Source organism: Bombus pyrosoma, linkage group LG8 (genome assembly GCF_014825855.1).
Source record: "Bombus pyrosoma isolate SC7728 linkage group LG8, ASM1482585v1, whole genome shotgun sequence".
Lineage (NCBI taxonomy): Eukaryota > Metazoa > Arthropoda > Insecta > Hymenoptera > Apidae > Bombus > Bombus pyrosoma.
Window position 1 is genome coordinate 7087593 of NC_057777.1, and position 10863 is coordinate 7098455.

At 41.5% G+C, this 10863-nt stretch overlaps 1 protein-coding gene across 3 annotated transcripts in view; it reads right to left on the minus strand.

The window, feature by feature from the left end:
* LOC122569931 overlaps positions 1-10548 on the minus strand; it is an 81393-nt gene extending 70845 nt beyond the window's left edge. Inside the window, exon 1 of one of the 3 annotated variants that reach the window (XM_043731610.1) lies at positions 10417-10548. The gene's annotated coding sequence lies outside the window, so the exon portion shown is untranslated. The remainder of the gene's footprint in view (positions 1-10416) is intronic. The other 2 variants (XM_043731606.1, XM_043731607.1) reach the window with 2 other exon arrangements.
* Positions 10549-10863: the final 315 nt, after the last annotated feature.

Genomic DNA, 10863 nt, shown 5'->3' on the forward strand with positions numbered 1-10863 from the left:
CCCCTTCCGCGATCCACCCCTCCAGCCAACCCCTTTATCATACTTTTGTATACGTCCCTTAGCCATCGAAGCCTATGCAACCCCCTGTCTTCCCTCGCAACCTCGCTATTCTCGCGACAGCCACCCCCTCCGCGGCTTTTTACCCCCGCACGCACAAACACTGGCCCATGTCTGCCACGTATTCTACGCTCACCACTTCACTCTCTTTCCTTCCTTCGTTCGCTTTCTTCCTCCATCCTATACTTTATTCCCCTTCTTTCTCGGTCTTCCTCTGTGCATGAAACGCGACCCTTAACCCTCTGTTTACTTAGGATTATCAAGTTTCTGCGTACTTGATTCAGTAATAAAAGTTATTTCGTGGACGGTTCCTTCCTGCTGCCGTTTTAATAGCCGACGCCGAGACTTTTGTCGGTATTCATCGGCGGTGGTCTGTCCAGGGTATTCGAAAGAAATTTCAGTAATTATCGGTGTAATTATAAATGCTACTTTCGCGGGAATACTTGACGCTTGCACGGCTTTCTTCTCGGTAATCGAGGAGTGGAGGGGAGAAACGCGATATAAATCTTATTTTATCTATGTTTTACAGGAAAGTAACACTTAAAACCAGAAAATCAAGAAACATATATATATATATGTCGGATTAGCATTATGATTAGGGTTGGGGTTAAAGGGGCGTGAAACGAACCTTCGTTATGGTTAGACTTTGTCGTTATGCAATAGAGAAGATATTGACTAATGCAAACACGATTGTTACAGACATCGACAAGTAATCGTGGTAATTAGACACTCGAGATGCTAGTGACAATGATTCTAGGTTCGATAACGAATCCACGGTCAACAGGATAACTTTTTATTAAACGTAAAATACTTCAACACGTTTAATGGGACGCTCTGTATATACTTCTCGATGTGTAACTCTTCGAGGCGATCGCACGAATGATAGACTGATGGAATTCTTTCCAGACTTTTCGATTGCGTTCGTTTGTTATATATTGGTCCGAAGCTTCGAGAAGGTTCCAATCGCCGTTGCTAGGCAATCTTTGCTTGGAGTTTGATTGTTAATACAACGTGTGTCCCATTATATCGACATTCCTGAGGAAAATGTCCATCCCGTGACCGCGGCTACGTTCGGCGACTAGTTGTGTCGCCTCGAACCCAATCCTACTATCTCGAACAAATACAATGAATGACAATTGTTTAATTACGGCTATAGTTGAATCTAGATTACAATATTACGGGATTTTCCCATAGTTCCAAACGGGAGGCTCCAGTGTTCTTCCATCTCCGACATATATATAGTTATCGTGTTTTCGTTCTGCGATCGTGACTGTAGGAAGAATCAGGGAAAAAGAGAATTCTCGCATCCTGATTTCCTTTTGGACTTGCAATTTACCTAGTTGGTTGAAACGCTGCGAGATTTTGCATTCGACCAGCTCCGATAGATGTCGAATTGAGTTTCGTGTTTCAGACGAGACGAATCTCTCGAGAAAAAGTAACCAAGTAGAGGAAACTTTGCAGAAGCTCGAAACGAAGTGTCCGAGATTCGAGGGAAGAAAGATGTCTGAGAGGCAAGCGGTGGAAGGCTATTCGCCTTTTAAGATAAAACAAGGTTAAAATTCTGCAAGTCCGATTTTCGACGGCTTTCCCCCTGCCCCGCTTCAAAAGTAAGAAAAACGTCTGCGTAGCGATCGGCAAACAGTGGCGGAAGAGAGAAGTTATTATCTCGAAAAATCAGCCTCGGCATGCTTTTCTATAAATCTTACGGCATTACGTCCCCCTCACGAGCCGGTGAGAGGTGGTACCAGTTAAATGGGAAAAGTTTTGCTTTTAGCGAGCCAGCTCGCGGCTACCTCGAATAGGAAAAAAGAGAAAATTGTTCCACTCGGCTGTCGATGTCGTTTAAGGACGAAAATCTGCGACATCTGAATAGGCGTTTTCGAAAAATATCGTTTCTTCTCTTTGTATATCAAACTTTCAATAGAGCAGAAATCAAGATTTCGATAAAATCCCTCGAATGGAACTTCGATGGAATTCTTATAAAAAAAAAAGAGGGGGAGGGGGCAATTAACAGTAAAAAGATCAAACTTTCCTTCAAGACGGCGCTTTCCAGTTAACGCACAAAATGGTTTCATCGAATCGCGTTTTATGCCGTAGTTCTTTTTTTTTTTTCTGTATCCCGCGGCTTTTTCTCACTCGTTTAAATAAACAAATAAATAAAATGGAGCGCGAAATCACGGCGATCGACGTGTTTATCGCTCGCCATGAAATTCATTTGGAACGAATGCGAGCACCTGTCGATTCCGCGCGTCTGTTTTCGAAAAATCCCGAGATCGCGGGATTCAATTTACCGCGTATAATCGCGCGCGGTGTCGTTTCAATTTCGACTCGCGATAAAAGTCGTGATACACGCGTTTACAACGACACGATACTGCGAAACACCGCGTCCATCGAGCGGTTTAATTAAGGCGGAACGTTTGCCGATGGACGTTTCCATTGACTGCGACTCGAGCAGCTAGCTGAAATATGTACGAGCCATGGCTTTTTGGAGCTTGTTTCCTTTCTCGGAAATTGATTCGATTTTTCACGCTTTTACGTTTCTCGCGTCAGAAACTATCCGAAGGCAGACATTTAACCGGGATTAGACATTTTTAACCAAGTACAAGACTGTTTCGAAAAACGATCGAAATTCAAAGGAATGTTGTGAATTTACGTGGCAGAGGTTGTACGACGATGTCCATCAGTTTCTTTCCTTGGTAGAACAAACCGTGTATTTCGATATCATCGCCATATCCATCCAGCCGTACAATAACCCCTTCAAGATCTGTTCCATTATCAACGGTACTTTACGCGGAAAAACCGATCCTCCATGCTCAAGGAGGATCTTCTGCTTCTGTTTAATAACGCGACACAAGCTGCTCGGTTAATGTGCCGTGGCATCTCGGTGCAAAAGCGACCGACTCACTACGCTACAGGAAGCTGCTCGCGTTTCTTATTATCGATCCTTTGTAATTATGTCGTCAAACGTTCTAACGAGCTACGCTTGCCAGCGAATCCAGTCGATTTCCAGGCCTATAGAAGAGTCACGATCAAATCGAAACCGACTTCTTACGATCTGCAATCCTTTCACTTTTTTCTTTTTATTTTCATCTCGAAATATTACCTTAATTTCGCCGAAGACAGTGCAATCGTTATTCTCACACTTCCCTCCTCTTTTTTTTTGTTCTTTTTTTTTTTTAGGAAAAAAGCTTCGTACTTTTGTTCGATAGCGAAGTTTCGTTACTTACAAGGACACGTAGTAACTCCTACTCGCGGTTTTTTTCGATTTTACGATCTGCCAGAGTGGTTAAATCAGGGAGAACACCTCTGTGTTCGAGGGTCGCTCCTTTTTATTTCTTCGTATGGGATTGTGCGAATCGCCGACTGTTCCGTTCCTCTGCCTATGGCAGAAAAAATATAAGGAGGCGAGATTCTTCGACTCGTTAATAAGCACCTCAACGTGCACGAACTAACTGGTCGATAAAAAGAAGATTGACTTCGGGTATCTGTTTCCGAGAATCTATTCCAACCTATTCTACTAGCAAACCAGAATTTTCTACACGTTTCAAATATACATACTCGTTTTCCGATTTCTTTCACCTTTATCTCGACACCAGTTAAGAAAGATACGTACGTATATATAATGTAAAAATAACACGATCCGATCTATGAATTTCTCATGATTTTCCATCTTCGAATAACAATTAGAAGCACTTGGAGCAAAAGTTTCTCTAGAAATACAAGGGAACGTAGTTTCTCTTTCGTTTACAATTATTTTCTGACCTCCAGTCATGGAGCACCTATTAATTCAATTTCACCGAAAACCTTTCCGCCTTTTCACGGCAACTTACTCCCCGCTGAAATTACGAAACTTTTAAGTAGAAGATTCTTTAGCCTGTGTTTCGAACGAACGCAACAATGCTATGGAATAACTAACGACATTTTCCTTTTTCTCTTTCTCGTTTTTTTTTTTCCATTCTCTTTCCCCGAATCTCCCTTACTTTCCTAACAAAAACTGCCCTTTCTCCCGACACACCGAAGTGAATTCTTTGTTTCAGACAGCGGAGAAGTACGAGAAGTGCGTGTCAAATAGGTAAGCAATGAGACTCTGGCGCGCTTTATGGGCACATCATAGGGCCATGATTATTCCCTAGCTTTAGTCCTGAGCTTCATTGTTCTAAAGTGGCCTCCTTTGACACCCCGGGCTTTAGAATCTTTCCAGCGGCATAAGTTACCCTTCCTTCTGTTTATAAAACTGCGCTGACGTAAAATAATTTGCGGTATTGCCAGTGATTTTATGGCGAAATCCTATTCCAGAGGAATCCTTAGAACACTCGAAATAACCCGTATTTCTTACCCTATGAGCGAAGTTATATCGCGCAGGCTGTCGCGAGAGAATGACTAAATATTTGGAACCGAATGAAGAAAAACGAAGACGAAGCAGAAAAAAAAAATAATGAAACTGCTGTTTCCACGGTTAACTAAGGAGGCCTGTGTATATTGCCGTATAAAAGTGTACACGGCGCCATCCGATATTGTTTCGTTCGCAGCAAAGTTTTTGTACTCGATAATTTGTATTTTACGATCCATGAATCACTCTTATCGGTGGTTTTTGCAAATTAAAGAAACAAAGGAAAAAAGAACGAAGATAGATAAGTCGCAGAACGGAAGAAACAAACGAGTAAAAATATAAATGAAAGAAAATAGGGCGGAATAGAGAAAAGATTGAAAAACGCAGGACCAGCTAGAAAAAAAGGAAGAAGGGGGAGGAGGGAAATCAATTCGGTTTGCGGCCGCGTCGTGCGAACGTCGCTTGAATACTGTTTTGGACGCAACGTGTGAAAATCAAAGAGATTTCTCCGTGGCGCATCGTGACATCCTCGAGCATGCAACAACCCGAGAGTTCTCTCTTCATTCTCGGAGATTAGCCACGTTTCTCGGGTAGACGGTTCGACACCTTATTCTCTACTCGCGCATCGCGCCACTATCTTATTGACGTTTAATTGTCTCCGCGGTTCTTCTACTCATTCTACTCATTCAACACGCACGAGTATCATTTCAAGGAATTATACCGTGTGAAAGTGGAATTCCATGAAACACGTGGGAAAGCTTCTCGTGTAGCCGTCGACAATTTTATGGAAAATCTAGAAATCGTAGAGTCAAAAGGACTAATTATTCTCCAACTTCAAACACCTATCGCCGTTTTCACATCCGTTTCTCTTTTTGTGCAAATAGGTCTCTTTCTCTGCCATCTTGTAAGAACTAAATTGCAATAATTTTAGAAATTTTACTTTGCAAACAGTTTTTTCCCCCCTATACGTTCAATCATCGCCTAGGAAAGAAAAAAAAAAAAGAATAATCTACGTTGATATTCGTGCGATGATATTTCTAAACGAGTAGGAGAGAAATCCATGAAATAAATTGAAAACCGTTCCAGAGGTTTCGCTATGGCGAAAAAAGTATTAGCGGCGTGCACGCGCGCGCGCGCGCGCGCGATACTAACTTTCACGCGTACATAAATTGACGAACGACTCATGATTCGGCTCAATTTCTCTTGATTCCACACTCTGTGGCACTATTTTTTGTTAGTTATCGACTTTTCCATAGGTGGCCACGCCAACGTTAGTTTTGCCTTCGTCGGTATTAATCATACTGACAATTTCGCCTGTGGCGTTACCTCGCTACGGAATTTGAAGTTTTTGTCCGGACGCACCGTGATGGAGAGAAAACCAAACCGACGACAGTAGCTGTGTTTTGAAATTCGATCTACTTTTCGCTCGGTTTCATCATCTCCCGCGTTTTACGGCCTTTCGTCCAAAGCGACAATTCACTGGTGATGCTTAAGTAGCCTATCGTCTACGACCAATTTCTTAATGTAACAAGCTGCGGTATACGTATTGCTGTTCAATTACTCGACGACGTCGCTTCCAGCGATATTTAAAGAAATAAAACGACACGTGTAAACGAGCTGTTTACATAATAATTACTATCTTTAAAAAATCTAAACGAGACAATTTAGTGTAAGCAGAAAAATCCAATCGTGGCGAATTAAAAACACGAGAAAGAATTTAACTGTTACTGTTCTGCGTACAAAATTAATTCGCTCTTAATAAAAAATTGATGAATTACACATGATATGATATAACAAGTACGAAGCTTTTTGAATAAGTTTATATTTTTCTTATCGACTTCAAAACATCTCGGTGACGCACGAGACACTTAACCGGTTTCATTTCGACGAAACAGAAAATTCCTAGTAAATAGAAATTGTAGTGGAAAAAAAAAGGATCTAAGCTTTTTGCGGCCTTAGAAACAAAACTGGTGACCAGCGTTCGTCACGGATTATTAGTATTTACCAGGAAAAAGATGCTGGTAACAACGAAAGTATAAATCACTCTTACAAGTTAGCGTTAGAGGCGCAAAAAAAAAAAGGCAAGAAAAAAAATGGCAATACTCGAAACGTGTCGAGGACGTTCGAGAAGTCGAGTACGCAGTTTACCGTAAATTATCCTGTAATATTAGAACTTAAACAGGTTAGAAAATTCAATTTAAGATACATAGGAGAGGAAAGAAAAATAGAAACGATGCAAATATTTACAGCGTTAGTTTCGCACGCGTCGACGGAAATTAAGAACCGAAAATTCCCTACGTGTATATGCTCGTAACGGACCGCTGACGCGCACCGAGTATATCGCATTTCGTTTAATATTTACACACGAACAATACCGCGAAACAAAGTATATGCACTCGCGACAAATAAAAATGATAACAGAGAAACGATATAGCTAATTATCTGTCGGTGCGATGTTTTCAACAATGGGACGAAAGGCGACGCAAATGATATCAAGTGTTTCGAACGTTTACGCGGGTCACTATCCCGCCCGTTACAGAAATACGCGTATATACACGCGAGAGGGAAGATCGGTGCAGCTGGCCGCGAGCAACCGAGAGAAAACACATTTTTCAACGCACGGAAAAAGATTGAACGAGGCCGAGTCAAGACGTTCGCACGCTTATCTTCGATATTGACTCCTATCCCCACCATGTTCACAGAGACACTGCATCTATCTATAATGGAACATTTACCATAGAAAATGTTCATCTATATAAAACATTTTGATGTTTCATTGGCATTGTTATGAAACACGGCCGTCACGATTCTATCAATATTTAATTAATAATCATGCGAAATTAAAAAAAACTAATCTGAAGATGTAAGTAAAAGTTGCAATACATTTGAACCAAAACTGAATCAACTTCGTTTCTCAATTTTATTACATAAGTATATTATATTATTACTGTTATTATATATTACACAAGTATATTATTCGTAAAGGATTTCTGCAGATGTCTGGACATTTTATAAACTCTTTGGTATACATATATTCGATCGATATAAATACATAGTTTGTTATTCGTTGGTAATAAAGGTCGGAACAATTTTATATTTGGAATAAACAATTCGTTGTCTCTTTGCGACGTTGCTATAATGGTTGCCAAATTCTCGCGAGATCCTTCCGTGTCGGATCGCTAGCAATCTTTTCGATGTCGAGGAGTGCGTCAAACGTAACAGTAGGTTTATACCAGTCTGACAATCAAAGCCCATAATACATTGGCATGCAACGAAATCACATAGCTGCGTGAGTTCTCCATATCGTTCTTACTCTTATCGATCAATCAAATTGTGTTTGCGTGCTTCTTTTTATGATCGATCTTTGAATCCTCACAGTTACTATTATTACCACTACTACTACTACACTGTTATTGTATCATAGTTGCAATTATCGACAACGTAACACATTTTTTTTCCTTTCCACACGTTCCTCGCTATTACTCGCCGGGGAAATTTTTTCCCACTTATTTTTGACGTAGCTAGCCGTTTAATATTCAAACTAATCGATGGAAAAATATGCGAAACGGTCGTGTGAAACCATGTTGAAAACAAGAAGAATAGATGAGTAATTTTGGTCGACGTTGAGACGGTGAAAAAAGAAAGGGCGTTTATAATAAACATCGAGGACATAAATACAAATGTCCAAAGTTGTTCGTCGGTTTCTTCTAATCTCGATGGCAGACAAGTACGGCTAACGAGCCAACTATACGATGGAATCAGAGTTTACTAAACTTACAAACCCCGTAAAGCTAAAATATAAGAAAATTACGCGTTCGTTTCACTTGATTTCAGAAAATGATATATCTCGTTTCGTCTGAAACGTAGACAACAAGGAGGAACAAACGACGATATTTATATCCTCATTTGGTGAATGCAATTTATATTCTAATTTATTATTTGCATAGTCGCGACTTTTTGCAAAGATAAAAAATAATCATGAAATCGATTCATGAAAATGCCAGAAGCGCTTCCAGCTATGTCTCCTTTTCTCGATGCAAATACCGTAATCGATGCTTACTTTATCTTTTTCAGAAAGAAGAAGAAATCCATAAAAATTCATGAAGACGTGAAAAGTGTCGATTTCCCACGGTTAACTTCGAAAGTATTTTGAAAAAAAATGCACAGATTAGATGATGATGTCAATCGGTAATTTTCCGATGTGTCGCCGAACGGCGATCGGTTCGTTCGTATTTTATTTTTGGAAAAACCCATTTCCGCGCCGGCGATGACATAAATTACTACGACTAACGCGCTCTGCTCCACGTGTCTGCAATGACGTCAAGTAATTGCTCTTTTTCGAAGAGTTTAATAATTCGCTATGACGCACCGTCAATGGAACCACTGAGGCGAGGTACGCGAATGAGATAATGCAATTCCTACGGAGAAAAAAAGGAAGCACGTATGAAAAATACGCCTCGCATAATAGGATTTCATAATTTTCTACTGTTTCCCAAAAAAACGACACGCGTAACATAGACGTCTGTTTTAACGAGCGAGCCAAGGGAATGGACGCGCGATTCAATTTTTCCTCTGATAAAACTCTTTTTCGCTCTTCGATTGTGCGCGACAAAGTGTATTTCGAAGATAAGTACAGCGTTGCCGATCGTCCGCGCAAAAAGACATTTAACGTTCTATCAGATTTCACGAGAACATAATATACGTCACGCGTAAAGGAAAGAAAGAAAGAAATAAAAAGGAAAAGGGAAAGAAAAAGAAAAAGAAAAAAGAAATAGAAAAAAAAATGAAAAACGTACGCGTAACGCGATATCGGGCTGTTATAAAAGTTGCAACAGCGGTTTGGTTTTTGCAAAAACGGCGAAACTGATTAGAAGTTTTCCTAGAACGAAAAATTTCCGCGTGAAGATAAGCATAGAATTAACTATCGTCCTCGGTTACTACGCGGCACTATTCATGGAAAATAATCTGATTCGTAATGATGAGTCATTTTGAAATCATTCTGATTCAAAATTTCGCAATTTAGAGACGCAATTTCTGTATGAAAGCGTAAAATGTTTCTTTTAGAGTATTTTAGAGGCCCGTGAATACGTCGATTATAAAAATGTTGCGTCTCGCGGTTCGATTCGAACCCTCCCGCTTCCCGCGCTTTTGCGCCAGCACGCGAAATAAACAAATCTGCAGTTGCTTTGATTGGTTACAGTTAGATGCACTATCTTGGAGCATCGAACGCGCGTGCACACGTGCTGAATCGTCGGTAACGTCCAAGTGTTAAGAACCGCGCCTATGCCTTCAAAGGTATACACATAAACCGGTCAGGTGTATGTATTCATTCTTCGATCGTTTAAGGTTATGTCTGTTCTGAAAAGTACACACGGCTTCCGCGAAGAGTATCATTTCGAAAACAGACAAAAAAGGTCGAAGAAATCATGTACATTCGCGTAGAATTACGGGGGCACGATGTTTCGTATTAACTTTTGTTGTCCTACGAATACGTGCTCATTTCTTCTCTTTCTCGCTCCTGTTTATTTTCCCTCTCTAGCGTTCTTTGTTCAATCGTACGGATGCTCGTAGCACATATACGTAACACGCAACGAATTATACAAACAGCGAAAATACAGGAGCAGCACGTCAATGAAGGCAAGAGGTTAGTTGACAGGCGGCGTCGTCGTCGTTCCTTACCAACAGCATGACTGTCATCGACATCGTGATTGCGACCGTCATTATATATTAACATTAAAATTCGCAATCGGAAAATTCATGTCGACGCTCCTGTCGAGATACGAGCGGAGGTGGGAGAGAGCGCGTTTACACGAAGCACGAGGAAGGGGGACGGCGCGAGAAGGGAGAGAGAGTAAAAAGAGAGGGACAACGAGAAAGAGGGAGAAAGAGAAAGAGACGCCGGTCTAACATGGCAGACGATGCCATGCAGGCAGGAAAAAACAAGATCTAACGTTGGGACCGTGTGCGTGATAGACGGAAAGACAGTCGAGATGCGCGTGAATCTAATAAAGTATATAGTGCGTACTCACGTTCTCACGTATCGGTTAACTGCGTTGTCGAGGTCCTTAACGTGGTGGTGACCGAGGGAAGAATAACGTGGAGAGCAGAGAGAGAAAACACCACGCGGGGTCACGCACTCCGTTCCGTGCGGGTCTCGTCAACGGAAAAACAACACCCGGCGTCTTTTTCCGTTCCCAATGCCCGGTTGTCGGTTTCACGGAATAGGGAAAAGTAAACCACCCGCACCACACAACAACCGCGCGCGTGTGTTACAAAGTGCGTCGCCGTTCGTTTGTTGTTTTTGATAACGCAGGTGTTGCACGGGGCGTGGAAGGGTGCGCGGCACATACAAACGTTCTACGCACGAGGTTCCTCTCTCTAACGAGGAGACGTGACGATCAGACGTGACGAACAAAATGGCGTTTACCGGACCGCCCGCGCGCGATCAGGTGGAAAATGCCGGAATGCTGCTGCTA